Source organism: Neoarius graeffei, chromosome 1 (genome assembly GCF_027579695.1).
Source record: "Neoarius graeffei isolate fNeoGra1 chromosome 1, fNeoGra1.pri, whole genome shotgun sequence".
In the NCBI taxonomy this organism is placed as follows: domain Eukaryota; kingdom Metazoa; phylum Chordata; class Actinopteri; order Siluriformes; family Ariidae; genus Neoarius; species Neoarius graeffei.
The window spans coordinates 74,944,000-74,958,753 of NC_083569.1; the positions used below are offsets into that span (position 1 = coordinate 74,944,000).

Here is a 14,754-nt window from a genome sequence, read left to right on the forward strand (position 1 = left end):
ACTCTTCCTCAGGTCTTCCTTTCCTTCTCTTCTCTCCCCTGTTCTTGCTCCTCCTCCTCTCCCTCTGGTTGAAACACTGTATGACCAGGCCCCGCCAGTCAACCCCTCTCACACCGAAGACTCGGCTCCCGCCTCTGGGTACAAAAAATAAACAAACCCACAAGAAATCCATCAAGATGCAGCTCAACAAACCAACCAATTAAAATTAAAAGAAAACTTGTGGTTTGAACTAACTTTTTTTTTTGTGCCAACCAAATCACATCAGCTTATATCTGGTGACAGAAAAATCAATCACCGTAACCTAGTTGACAATGACCATGCTAGTTTCCCATTTTTGCCTGCCTCGCTCACTGATCACACACATTTCAAGAGCCCCATTTGAATACATAAAATGCTATTTCGAAGCTTCTACCATCTAAAAACATGGCTTAAAATCTCAAATATACAGTTTGAAGACAGAACAGGATGCTTCAGACAGTTTAGAAGCAGAAGCAGCAGCAGCCTCTGTCACATGCACACTCAAGCACAGTGAAATTCGTCCTCCGCATTTAAGCCAACACACGTATGCACACACAAGTGAGCAATCAACTCACTCACTCAGAGCAGCAGACAGCTAGCCTGGGCCCACCCATCCTAAGTGTGACGCAACACGAGGGCCTGTTGCGAACTTAGTCTGGCAAGGCAAGCTATCTCCAGCTCTTCCAAGCTCCCGAAAAATCGGGAACCAATCAACTTTGAGCATCTCCAACGGCCCTGGGTAGAGGCGTGTTCAAGGCAGTGACGTAGTAGAACCGCGACCGGAAGCCATAGATTGTTTACAGAATCTATGCCGGAAGCGCTTCATTCACTAGAAACATTACGAACATGGAGCAGCGGCAAGCCTTTGACACAGCGGTAGATGCTGTATTGAAAGCGTTCAACGGGAAGTTCTCATTGAAAACGGAGCAAAGAGCAGCCCTGGAAGTATTTATCTTCTTCCTGTTACTCAAGCAGTTTCCGTCGCGTCACATACATCAGAGGAAAGAGTGATGTGATTGGTTTAAGCTTCGTCACAGCCTTTTCTGGCTTCGACCAGTAGCAAACTGAGGCATTTCAGGGAGGCGGGTCAACCACGCGCTTTGGGAAACGGTTGGGCTTAATATCTTTACCAGACCAATGCTCGCAGAGCTTTGAAGGTGCGTTAGCCAGACTAGCGGACAGCCATGCTACAGCGCCCGGGGATCAGTTGGGGGTTAGGTGCCTTGCTCAAGGGCACTTCGACCCAAGGCCGCCCCACGTTAACCTAACCTGCATGTCTTTGAACTGTGGGGGAAACCGGAGCACCCAGAGGAAACCCACACCGACATAGGGAGAACATGCAAACTCCACACAGAAAGGCCCCCGTCGGCCACTGGGCTCGAACCCAGAACCTTCTTGCTGTAAGGTGACAGCACTAACCACGACACCACCTGTTCTTCAGCAAAAAGAAGGGGGGGGGGGTTTCCCCCCCTTCCTTCTTCCCCGGAATTTCAACCGGTTTAACCTCAGAGCTTAAAGTCTGTGGAATTTTTAACCTGGACCTATTCCCTCCCCACAATCTCTTTGGGTCTAAGTATTTAGTCAGGACAAAAATGATTGAAAATCAGTACAGCAGAATTAGAATGCTATAACTGGCAACCCCAAAAGGCTGTAAAACGTAATTATACAGGACAAACATTCGAGTCCAAGTAAAGCACACGTTTTCACCACTGACAGGCTCGTAACGTTATTTTATATTTAAAAAAAAAAAAAAAAAAAAAAAAAAAGTAAGTGTCTGACAACACGGAAAGGATCCCTACAGAAATACACCCAAGTCTGTTTACCGCAATAACCTGAAAGACACTGGAGGAAATGACCATTTCTACACTTTTTTTTTTTTTACACCATTCTCTTCAGGTCTCTGGCGCAGCGCCCTAATTCGTGCCTACAGTCGATTATCACACGCAGGATCTTTTCTGATATTTACAAAAGGGATCCTTTCCAACTTGCCAGACACTCATTCCTACTGTCATAAATCAGCTAAATATTCAGGCATTAATTTAGAAATGGACGACTTCATAAAGTCTGCATGACTTCTCTTTTTGTCAACATTAGAAAACCGCCCTGAGGGATAACTGACTAAGTGATAATCAAAAAGTTGTGATTCCAATCAATCAATCTAACTAATTCACAAATATTGACCAGCATTTTGACTGTGGCCAAATATAAAGGTCTTCGCAAGAACAATAGTTCCAGCAAATTATTCTCCTCAGCTCGTCCACACAGAGAAAATTATGCTGTGGTTCGGCTTGACTGAAGAACTGGGCCTTGTTTTTCTGTGCAACAATACTCAACTCAATGGCGTCTACGTATGTAAAAAGCTCGGCTATTTTCGAAGCTCGGGGCTGAAACACAAGCAGCCACAGTGTCCTGGACAATCAGATCATATGTCTAAACTATCAGGTTTTATTCACTATTACCCACTGGACTGGTGCCTCAGAGGCCTGGTGATATGGTGTCACAGGTGTCTTTTCCACCAGTCTATCATCCACAGAAACACTCGACACAAGCCCTGTATTAATCCTCTTCGCACACCTGTTACTTTTTCTCCCCCTTTTTCGATTTAACATTTTGTTCCTTCTTCCCGCCTTCATTCCCTTATTCTGCCTTTCTTCCTCTCCCCTCCAGTTTCTCCTTTTCTCACACTCACCCTTTCCTTCCTTTTTGAGATATATAAAAAATTCATCCATCTTTCATTTCCTTGTAAGCACTATATGGGTTGTTTTACAATCAGGGTACGCAAGCTAAAAATCACATTTAACACTTATTATCTTCAATATCAAAAGGCTTGACTAAATAAACTTGATTATTTATTGTAGCCGTGATAGCTCTATTTACCACGCAAAAGAAATTTGGTGATAACGTTATTTTTGGTGAATGTATGGCAATATATTCACCGCTTTATCCTGTTCTACAGGGTCGCAGGCAAGCTGGAGCCTATCCCAGCTGACTACGGGCGAAAGGCGGGGTACACCCTGGACAAGTCGCCAGGTCATCACAGGGCTGACACACAGACAACCATTCACACTCACATTCACACCTACGCTCAATTTAGGTCCTGTTTAAATTATTTTGAATCAGCGGATCATCAGATTAACGTTTTTAAAACGATTCGCGTACACACACAATTTCTGTGCCCGCAACAAAACCGTTCCCCGTGCACACAGCAACGCCAATACACGGATACGCTAATCACATGACTAATTAGACGGCACGTCACATGATCCCAGTACATATCGGGCATGCGCAAGTCACTCACCACTTGCAAGTGGAAGGATGTCGTTGTAAAAAATGAAGTATGCCAGTCTGTTATCAGCGGTACTGGTGCTACAATGACGCCTTTTTTACACCGTGTATGGCCTTCGTGTTTATGCTAGAAGGATCTAACAGTGTTCGGTACACTCTTCACCTTGCAGAACGGCCGTTTTTTGTGATTACAACAAGACTATTTAGTGCTACGGTAACCAACACACTTCCTGTATTGCTCATTCACTTAATGACTTCCTCAACACACTTCCTGTATTGCTCATTCACATGACCAACGTGGCATGACCAACGCCAGCGAATCAGGAAGGTGGATGTCACAGTGACGTTGTCCAATGACGACGTCAGCTAGAGCTCAGCACTGCGTATCCTCGTTCCTCAATGTTTACACAGCACCGGATCAGATACGTACTGGGTTGAATACGTGGGCCCTGGTGGATTCAAACTGTTCCGCCTGTGGAGTCGTTTCCCGGCGTTTTAATGTGCACGGGCAGTGCATCTGCAACGAAAACGAGACAGATACGGTCTAATGTAAACACCACCTTAGAGTCACCAGTTAGCCTAACCTGCATGTCTTTGGACTGTGGGGGAAACCGGAGCACCCGGAGGAAACCCACACTGACACGGGGAGAACATGCAAACTCCGCACAGAAAGGCCCTCGCCGGCCCCGGGGCTCGAACCCGGACCTTCTTGCTGTGAGGCGACAGCGCTAACCACTACACCACCGTGCCGCCTAGTATGTAATTGTGTCAAAAAAAAAAAAGTCCTCTCCGAGACAGCTAATTTTTCAATATAAAATAACATATCTAAAATGATGATTTTCATCCTAAAATGTGGTCAAGATATTGGGACATAAATATTAGAGACAACTAACACAAAGCTTACAGCCTTATATTTAAAAGCACTATGGAAGTAGTGGATTCTGAATTGTCAAAAAAAGTCCTCTCCGAGAATCACTTCATTTGTTTCTCCCATCTTATAGCAGATTACACAAAACTACCATACACATGTCAAAAAATTACCTGAAATCTGTTCTTTAACTTGTCCTTCACTTAAAAACTGGTACAAGAACCAGTTTGAATCAATTTGAATTTTGGACCCCTGCGACGCAAACTTTGTACCCTGATTGTAAAACAACCCATATTTCCCGTGAGGAAACGCAGATCTAATTCGATACCTTCTGCAACTGGTTCACACGTATCCTGTTCGCAAGGTGCACCTCCAATCTGTAACTGTAGTTCATTAGTCATTCCTGACTCCACACACCCAAAGCATCACAAACCAGATCTACCCAAAGCATTCCATCAGTAGGGTTTAAGGCAAAGGGTGCACTTATGGAAGTGCCAATGAAACATGAGCAGAGTAGCTGCAGTGAAGGTTTTATTGCTCTACTCGCTCGGGTTAAAGAACGCACAGACCTCACAGAGTTCATTTTGTCACCGTGCCATGAACACAGTTTTAAGCCTGAGCTTACTAAAGGCTCATTTATGCTCAACATTAAATATGTATACAGATGGAGCGTTCTGTTTCTACTCTTAATTTTTTCATTGGCATTCACGCATGTTTTCTTACAGCATACAGATACGGACCAAACACCGCACTACCACTGGAAATCACGGGGGCAGTGTAGCCAATAGTTCAAGAGAGACAAAACAAAGAAATTTGTGTGATTTAGGAAAAGATTTTAAACATCTATGATGTTTACAGTGTCTAGAACGCTTCCTCCACTTTTGCCTCTGCAACAGGTACATTATTACGACGCCCATGAGAGTTGCCATGTTGGTTGTCGAACTTTTTTTTTTTTACAGTCTGAATTGGTTCTGTGGTCAGATAGGAACCACATGCTTTTAAATTAGTAAATGCTTTGCCATGCACGTTACTTTCTGTCCAAATACGCCATCACTGACACCAGGCTTTCGTCTAAACGGGGGAACAGGGGCGCTGCGCCCTCCTACTCTCGGCGTGCGCCCTCCTACTCTCGGCGTGCGCCCTCCTACTCTCGGCGTGCGCCCTCCTACTCTCGGCGTGCGCCCTCCTACTCTCGGCGTGCGCCCTCCTACTCTCGGCGTGCGCCCTCCTACTCTCGGCGTGCGCCCTCCTACTCTCGGCGTGCGCCCTCCTACTCTCGGCGTGCGCCCTCCTACTCTCGGCGTGCGCCCTCCTACTCTCGGCGTGCGCCCTCCTACTCTCGGCGTGCGCCCTCCTACTCTCGGCGTGCGCCCTCCTACTCTCGGCGTGCGCCCTCCTACTCTCGGCGTGCGCCCTCCTACTCTCGGCGTGCGCCCTCCTACTCTCGGCGTGCGCCCTCCTACTCTCGGCGTGCGCCCTCCTACTCTCGGCGTGCGCCCTCCTACTCTCGGCGTGCGCCCTCCTACTCTCGGCGTGCGCCCTCCTACTCTCGGCGTGCGCCCTCCTACTCTCGGCGTGCGCCCTCCTACTCTCGGCGTGCGCCCTCCTACTCTCGGCGTGCGCCCTCCTACTCTCGGCGTGCGCCCTCCTACTCTCGGCGTGCGCCCTCCTACTCTCGGCGTGCGCCCTCCTACTCTCGGCGTGCGCCCTCCTACTCTCGGCGTGCGCCCTCCTACTCTCGGCGTGCGCCCTCCTACTCTCGGCGTGCGCCCTCCTACTCTCGGCGTGCGCCCTCCTACTCTCGGCGTGCGCCCTCCTACTCTCGGCGTGCGCCCTCCTACTCTCGGCGTGCGCCCTCCTACTCTCGGCGTGCGCCCTCCTACTCTCGGCGTGCGCCCTCCTACTCTCGGCGTGCGCCCTCCTACTCTCGGCGTGCGCCCTCCTACTCTCGGCGTGCGCCCTCCTACTCTCGGCGTGCGCCCTCCTACTCTCGGCGTGCGCCCTCCTACTCTCGGCGTGCGCCCTCCTACTCTCGGCGTGCGCCCTCCTACTCTCGGCGTGCGCCCTCCTACTCTCGGCGTGCGCCCTCCTACTCTCGGCGTGCGCCCTCCTACTCTCGGCGTGCGCCCTCCTACTCTCGGCGTGCGCCCTCCTACTCTCGGCGTGCGCCCTCCTACTCTCGGCGTGCGCCCTCCTACTCTCGGCGTGCGCCCTCTTACCGACTCCGTGAAAACATCTCAGCAACACTACGTGACAATGTGTGTGATCATCAAATATGTTATAATTGCTCCAAAAACATTCCAATCATAGTAGATACACCGCCAGACGGTGCAAAAACAATCCGAATTGGCGTTTTCCAGACTGAGGCGCCATGTTGTTTAGTTGTTTACTTGTCGCGGCTGCTCTCGCGAGATTTGACATGGGTTACATACAAGGTCAGCTGACTTGTAGAGTGAGATTTCTCGAGACTGAATGACCTTTCACCCACCGGCGCGGGAGCTTTTGACAGAAGTAGTTCGCGAGTTGTTTTTGTTGACACTTGGGCATTTAAAGATGTCATCCGCGGCACGAAGCAGAAGAAAGCCAAAGACTGTCCGGGGCAGAAGAAGATTAGGCCAAATAATTTAAAAAAAAAAAAAAAAAAAAAAAAACCCTGTGTTTCCGGTAACCCGACCGATCGAGAATTTCCGCGTCGAAATTGCCGACCGTAAAGTTTTTATTACAAATTTCCCTCGATATTTTAGTGTAAGCGGCGTTAGTTTGTCAATTTTTTGTTTCAACGCATTCAATTTGTGAAAGCAACGATAAAAAGTAAAATGTTTCGCCACTTCTATCAGCCCTCCTGCATAAACTGAACCGAGCCGCCATTTTGAATCCTCATTCAAGGCTGTAATGCAAATTGCTTCCTTTTCAGTATACAAGTGCACTTCCATGGCAGGGAAAAACACTACATTTTGCCGCCTATGTAGTCCCCTATTTATACAAATAGGAGTCATTCAGGATTCAGCCATGTTTTTGCTCGACCCAAGTTCTACAGTAGGCTAGGCTAGGCCGTCTGCTTTTAATGGAAGTAGCCTAGCCTAGGACGTTATTTTCACGTTATTACATGAAAATATCATGAAATATCGCTTCCGTAGATCATAACTCAAACTCTTGCGATATTTTTTTTATTTGTTTAAAGATTTAAAACACTTATTTTATTATGATGTGTGGTATAAAGGATTCTGTGCCAAAATACTATTTTGTAAGATGTTTACTTGTGTTAATTTTTTCGAACAAAATAAAAAAAATAAATAACTTTCCTACCTACCGACCTTATTTTAGTATTTCATGTTACCGGAAACTTTTTTTTTTTTTGGCCTTACTTTTTTCTTTTTCAATGTTGACAGACAATTTGTTACAATTTCCCTCTCAGATAGCCTCAGAATGTCCCATTGGAGCATTTTTCAAAGGCTTTGCACGGCGGGGGGGGACAACCGGCACCATCCCCCCCCCCCCCCGCTTCGCTCCCTTGCCATGGTGAGCGCCCTCATACTAAATTTTTCTAGAAAAAACCCTGGACACTATTACAGATCAATAATATTCCTTTAGCTGTTGTTCCATGTCTGAAGATGATGTCCAGTCAAACCTTCAATAGGACAAACAAGTGAAACAGATGGTTGGGAAAAGTACCTCCTCAAACAAATTAGGAAGTTTAATCTCTCTCAAGGTGATTTGACAACCATCTACACAGTGTATATTAGACCAATCCTAGAGTATGCAGTCCCAGCCTGGTCTTCTGGAATCACAAAAAAAAAAAAAAAAAAAAAAAAAAAAAACTCAAGCAAACAAACTTGAACATATCCAGAAATGGGCTTGTAGAATAATCTTGGATATGACGTACCTCATACCTGTATGCCTCAGCATTACAACATCTTGGACTGACATCACTAGTTGAGAGAAGAGAATAGTTGCGCCTGAAATTTGCGAGATCACTGTTGAAGTCGGACTTCAGAGACTGGCCTGTCTTAAAATTCAAACAAATAGATACACTACCGTTCAAAAGTTTGGGGTCACTTTGAAATGTCCTTATTTTTGAAAGAAAAGCACTGTTCTTTTCAATGAAGATCGCTTTAAACTAATCAGAAATCCACTCTATACATTGCTAATGTGCTAAATGACTATTCTAGCTGCAAATGTCTGGTTTTTGGTGCAATATCTCCATAGGTGTATAGAGATCTTGCAGTCACGTGACCGGAAAGTACACAGCCGCCATCTTGTCGGTAAAAAAAAAAATAAATAAAAAATAAAAAAAAAAAAAGCTGAATTGAGGTTTTTCACCCACGTGACCAAGTCATGTGAGGCCGCCATTTTGGAGGTCACGGCTCGAATCAGTTTGAATGCGAGGAAGGCGACAAACGAAAAACAAAAGAAAAAGGAGCGAGATGCAGAAAACACCTTCACTATCCAGCGACGCAGGGCATTTACAGGGCGAGCAGAGGGAGAGGTATTTGCAAAAATTGAGGTTAGCAGGCTTAGAGAACGACGTTTACCTGCTTCCACCAGGATTGTTCACTGACGTACGGAAGTACACGAAGCCCTCGTCTTTACCTGACTTGGGCCCACATGATCTGTATACCTATGTCGTTAAAAACCCATCGCCATACACAGGTATTGATCTGAAAGCGTATAAGAGTTTGGATGCCTACAAATATTTTGTGTCAGGCTGGGTAACATGCCTACATCAGCGGGTCGTCCCTGGAGCCGGTGGTCGCCATCTTATTACAGCTAAGGTTTGTTCACATTTTTATTTACTTTCGGTCCTCAGGATAAACAAAATGTCATTAAATGTCATTGAAATAACTTCTTAGTCTGTTGAGACATGGCCCGTTATAAATTTGCTGTTACCAGGCAATGACCAAGAACTGTATTATTAGGGTCGGTGTAGTTGTAGCAGTGTACTAGCAGCTAGCTGTTAGCACTAGCTAATGTCAACAACATAGCTAGTACGTTACTGTAGCAATGTTTACGTTCAGTCATTTGGATGACTGTTAAAACCTTTCAGTCTCAAGTTTTTCCTTTACTGTATTTACTAGTTTACGGAGCTAGCGCGCTCGCTCCCAGCCTGCCCAAGCTAGCGCGCTCGCTCCCAGCCTGCCCGAGCGCACTAGCTCAGTAAACTTGTAAATACAGTAAAGGGAAAACTTGAGACTGAAAGGTTTTAACAGTCATCCAAATGACTGAACGTAAACATTGCTACAGTAACGTACTAGCTACTATGTTGTTGACATTAGCTAGCTTGACCTTCAAAATGGCGGACACCGGGGCATCACGTGACCCTGTGACGTCAGGTGAAAAACCTCTATACTGCTGCACTCGTGTACAGAATGGATCAATTTCAACCAACGGACTACACGGCTCATTTTTCTAATGAACAGATAACTAGATATATGTCTAAAATAAACGATCTACAGATTAGTGACCCTTATGGCTTACCGGACAGAGTTTTCACGACCGTGTCAGTGGATTTTGAACTGCCAGCGGAATACCCGGACGTGTATGATTATCTCATTAACTTTTACTCGCTGTTCAGTGGTGAAGCACTGCGTGCTTATAAATCTCTGGACAGTTATCTTTACAGAAATTCAGGATTTGTCAGCGACTCAGATGTGGCATCTTGTAAACAAGAAAATAATCCTCATTGAACGGGTAAGTCACTTAAGTATTGAGTATAGCACTGACCAGCCGATTATAGAATAGAATAAGGTAATTCCAGCTGTAATTCCAAATCGTCCGTCTTGTTTACCGTGGATCTGGCGTTGGAGAGGTAAAGGCTTAGCAGTGGAGATTTGAGTGGCTGTTTCCTGAGCTTAGTTAACAGGCCGGCTCTGCCTGCAGCCTCGCTTTTGCTTCCTCTCCCGGCGCCGCCTCCTTCGCTTTGCTTCCGATAACAATCCACGGAGACCCCGCTGGTCTCGCTATCTCGTCCGGAATGTTGTGCATGCGATGGAAATCGCTACAAACCGTCATTTTCTGCTGGAAACCAATGTCCAGTAAGTCCATACGGTTGTAGTGAATATTGAAGTCCGGTACAGACGAACAACACGCAAAAATACACACAAAAAACGTGCACAGGTAGGGAGAGCTTGGAGCCGCAGCCGTTGTAGTAGAATTGTATATAGTAGGGTTTTCCAGAAGAAAAGGAAGAAGTAGAACCAGAAGTAGAAGTAGAAGGCGGAAATATGGCGTTTGACCAACAAGATGGTGTCTGTCACAATCTGGATCGGCTGTGACGTCACATGCAAGTGCTCCATAGAAGCGCTAGCCACGGTGTCATCGTGTTGTAAGAGTGTAACAGTCGCGCACTGCGCATACATATGTTCCGATTAAAATGGTCAGAGAGTGTATACAATTCGGTTCACCATTCAAAATAAATGAATGAGAAGAAACCACTTTATGTTTATTACAGAGGGAAAGTGCGTTCCACTGAGCTCTAGTGCCGGGCCATTTCCGGGAAATAAGAGTTTGGGTCATGGCAACAGTGTGCGCGCGCACACACACGTCAGCCTTAGTTTGGAGGTTTCAGTTTCGAAAACTGTAAAGCGAGTATCTCACTGGGCTGCGACAGCTTGCAAACGTCATTCGCGAGAGTGTTTCAAAAGGTGCCTTGAAACATCTGCAGGGCTTCTCAATTTCCTTGCATGAGTCGCAAAGTGTCGCTCCTTCGTTGCTGAAATTTTGAACATGCTCAAAACTTCGTGCGACAAAATTTCTCTCAAAACAGCTGCAAATGCTTCGCTGGTGTCGCAAAGCCGTCACGAACCCTTCTCAAGTCAGTTTCCATGAAGTGAGATACTGGCTGAAGTGCGAGAACCGAATTTGCATATTTTAACGCAATATTCTCTCTCCAACTAGTCACAGCCCAGTGAGGTACTGGCTTAAGAGGTAAGAGTAGAATAATATAAAAGTACAGACACTTGGTATATTTTACTTCTGTGATTTTTTAAAATTGTTAATTTTTGGATTATGCTTCATTTTTGTGGCTACTGCCTCAGAGCAAAAATATATACATGCTCCATTTACTGTATGGACATGGCATCAGAAATTTATAAGCAATAGCCAGGTACCCAAAGGATACCTTCCCCCCCCCCCGCGATATCTTCCTTCATATTCATCATAAGTGCTACCAGGAAAGGTTTGTTTTGCCTGGCAACACATGTTGCTATTCTATTTTTATATACATTTTTAGTACATCTCATCTCTCATCATCTCTAGCGGCTTTATCCTGTTCTACAGGGTCGCAGGCAAGCTGGAGCCTATCCCAGCTGACTACGGGTGAAAGGCGGGGTACACCCTGGACAAGTCGCCAGGTCATCACAGGGCTGACACATAGACACAGACAACCATTCACACTCACATTCACACCTACGCTCAATTTAGAGTCACCAGTTAACCTAACCTGCATGTCTTTGGACTGCGGGGGAAACCGGAGCACCCGGAGGAAACCCACGCGGACACGGGGAGAACATGCAAACTCCGCGCAGAAAGGCCCTCGCCGGCCATGGGGCTCGAACCCGGAACTTCTTGCTGTGAGGCGACAGCGCTAACCACTACACCACCGTGCCGCCCGTTTTTTAGTACATTTTAAATGAAATGTTATTAAAACAAACCGTTGGCGTTTACAAACGTTCATAATAAACAACCTGCAAAATTATGCCGTTTCTTTTTCTCCACTTAAGCCTAGGTCACAACCGGACGTACGATTTTTTGGCCGTGCGATTTTTGGCATTTCCCCAAATCGCTGCGTTTTTTTTTGTTCGTGGAGAAAGACGCACGTTGGCTGTAAGTTTGTCTTGCAATCTGAAAAAAACGTAAGCGCCCGTAGAGTTTGACATGACAAAGAACCTCTGCGGCCGGTCTGCAGCCAGTCTACGGCTCGAAAATCAGCACGTCACACGCGCACCCTCTGTGCGTTTCTTGCACATAGACCAGCCGTAGGAGCACGTACAGCCGGTTGTGACCTAGGCTTCATTGTACTGAACATGAACCGAACCTTGACTTCAAAACCAGGGTACGTACCGGGCTATGATTTTTGTGCATCATTACACCCCTCGTCTTTGGTGAACTGCTGTCCACCTTTCTCATTAATGTTTCAAAATCTGATCCCTAAACAAAACCCCAAAAATCTAATATTTGGTAGCACTCCCTTTTTCCAACATTCAGTTAAACAGGCAGTCTATGCCACAAAACATGACAAATCTCAAGCAAAGAATTCAACTCCGCTTTAGTTTGACAACTTAGGTGGGGTTTACATTAGACCGTATCAGCGGATCATCAGATTAACGTTTTTAAAAGATTCGCGTGCAAACAGCAACGCCAATACACGGATACGCTCGGCTCCGCAGGCATCCTGCGCTCCAAATCACTCCGCCCTGAACAGCGAGTGCCCTCTGGAGGGTGCGCACTCCGGCCCTGCGCAGCTCACAGAGCGCGCGAGCAGTGATTCGGGACAAATAGCAGGAAGTGAAAGTCCGTGCCGTTTTTCAGCAGTCGCGTCACATGACCAACGTGGCATGACCAACGCCAGCGAATCAGGAAGGTGGATGTCACAGTGACGTTGTCCAGTGACGACGTCAGCTAGAGCTCAGCACAGCGCATCCTCGTTCCTCAATGTTTACACAGCACCGGATCAGATACGTAATGGATTGAATACGTGGGCCCTGGCGGATTCAAGTTGTTCCGCCTGTGGAGTCGTTTCCCGGCGTTTTAATATGTACGGACAGTGCATCCGCGACGAAAACGAGACGGATACGGTCTAATGTAAACACCACCATAAACACAGCCCCTCACTTAACATGGAGCTTTTACAAGGCATCAAGTCTGTTGCCACGTGAAGTATATTTTAACCTATAAAAATGAATGGTGTTTACACTCAGGTTCTCTCAGTTCTTTGGAATTGTGTTTGCTTTCACAACTTTCCAAAAAAAAAAAAGTTTAATTCATCACAGCACAAAAACAAATAATGGGAACTGCGTTTTAATCCAACAACACCTGGAAGTATAAACATAATGGTCCTTGGTCATCCAAGTTGTTCACAGTCAAATCTGATCGTAAAATGAGTGTACCTAAAACTCCACTGACTTTGATGTACAGTGAAACTCCCATCTGGTTGGAGTGCAAGTACCGTATTTTCTGGACTATAGAGTGCACCTGTATATAAGCCGCATCCGCTCTATTTTTAAAAAAAAAAATTTAAAAAAAGATATACAAGCCGCACCGGGCTATAAGCCGCAGATATTTATGTTGAAAAATTAGATATTTACTGCATGTACAGAACGATTTTGTACTGTAAATGTACATGTATGTACCTGAACAGATTCTTTCCGAACAGTGCCTTTTAACACGGCAGCAACTTTGCTGATTAAAACGAAACAGAACCAAGAGAAAATAACCGGTATTTATTTACCTTCATTTCTCCTGTGTTTGAAACCACAAGTCACTTTAATCATCTTCGCTGGATTTGAAAATAATTACCAGTTAGTAATTTGTCGTGCGTGTTCTATCTGCTAAAGATCTGCTAATTCTTCTTTGCATTGATTTTTCGTCTATCTTATTTTTGATTCTACTTCCGGTTAGAGCGCCCCTAGCGGTGGAAGAAAAATCCACAGAATAGCCGCACCTTTGTATAAGCCGCATGGTTCAAAACCTAGGAAAAAAGTAGCGGCTTATAGTCCAGAAAATACGGTAAATTTGAGCAGACCCTTTTTAACAAGCGGAAACATTCTTGATTTGAAATTCAATGATTAAACGACAGCATCAATAAGTATAACCATTTTTGTTCTAGATGAAAACATACCCGTTCATAAATAAAAGTTTCAATTAAATCTGTAAAGCTGTGTGGGGTGAGCGACAGAAATTTAAAAGGAGAACTGAAGGCAAATTTATCATCAGAATTCTATATTCCTCATTTTATTAAATATAAGAATGCATTTCTGACAGCCATTTTGTCACTGCTATAGCAAGTTATGAGTGTTTGAAATATGCAAAGTAATACATCAGTCCATATGTCAAAGCAACAGCTGTAATTGAGATTCGTCGAGACCTGTGAGATAGAGGTCTGCGCGGGACAGAATTTTCAGTCCCGCTCCCGCAAAGAATTATGATTTTCAGTCCCGCTCCTGCCATATTTTGTCCCGCTCCCGCCCGCAAATCCCGCATGATGCAGACGTTCGCGTTATTTCTCACGAAAGTTCGTGTCATTGGCTTGGGGAATTAAACATGCTGAGCTTAGCTGAGCTCTCCACTGACCGATCCTTCACCTAGCGCACGTAGCGAGGGTGCACGTTGCCAGGCGGCATGCACAGCTGAGGCTTTACAGAGATTCCCAACGCACCTACCAAAATCTACAGTGGATATTAAGAATATTGTACATTGCACATAGCTTATATGTCACTCCTCACATTTACATTCTAGGAAATACAAGTAGGCCTATAAGAAATTAATATAATTTAAGACACAGCGTGATGGTGCCCCGCCTCCTACTTTGAGTGGATTTGAGCATAAATATCTACAGCTCACGTTCAGGGGTGCGTTTCAAGCAATGT

The 14,754-nt window shown here is 45.5% G+C and overlaps 1 protein-coding gene across 2 annotated transcripts in view; it reads right to left on the reverse strand.

Moving 5' to 3' along the window:
* Positions 1-14,754, reverse strand: part of gigyf1a (GRB10 interacting GYF protein 1a) — an 89,493-nt gene that overhangs the window by 40,444 nt on the left and 34,295 nt on the right. The gene's annotated exons all lie outside the window — the stretch shown is intronic.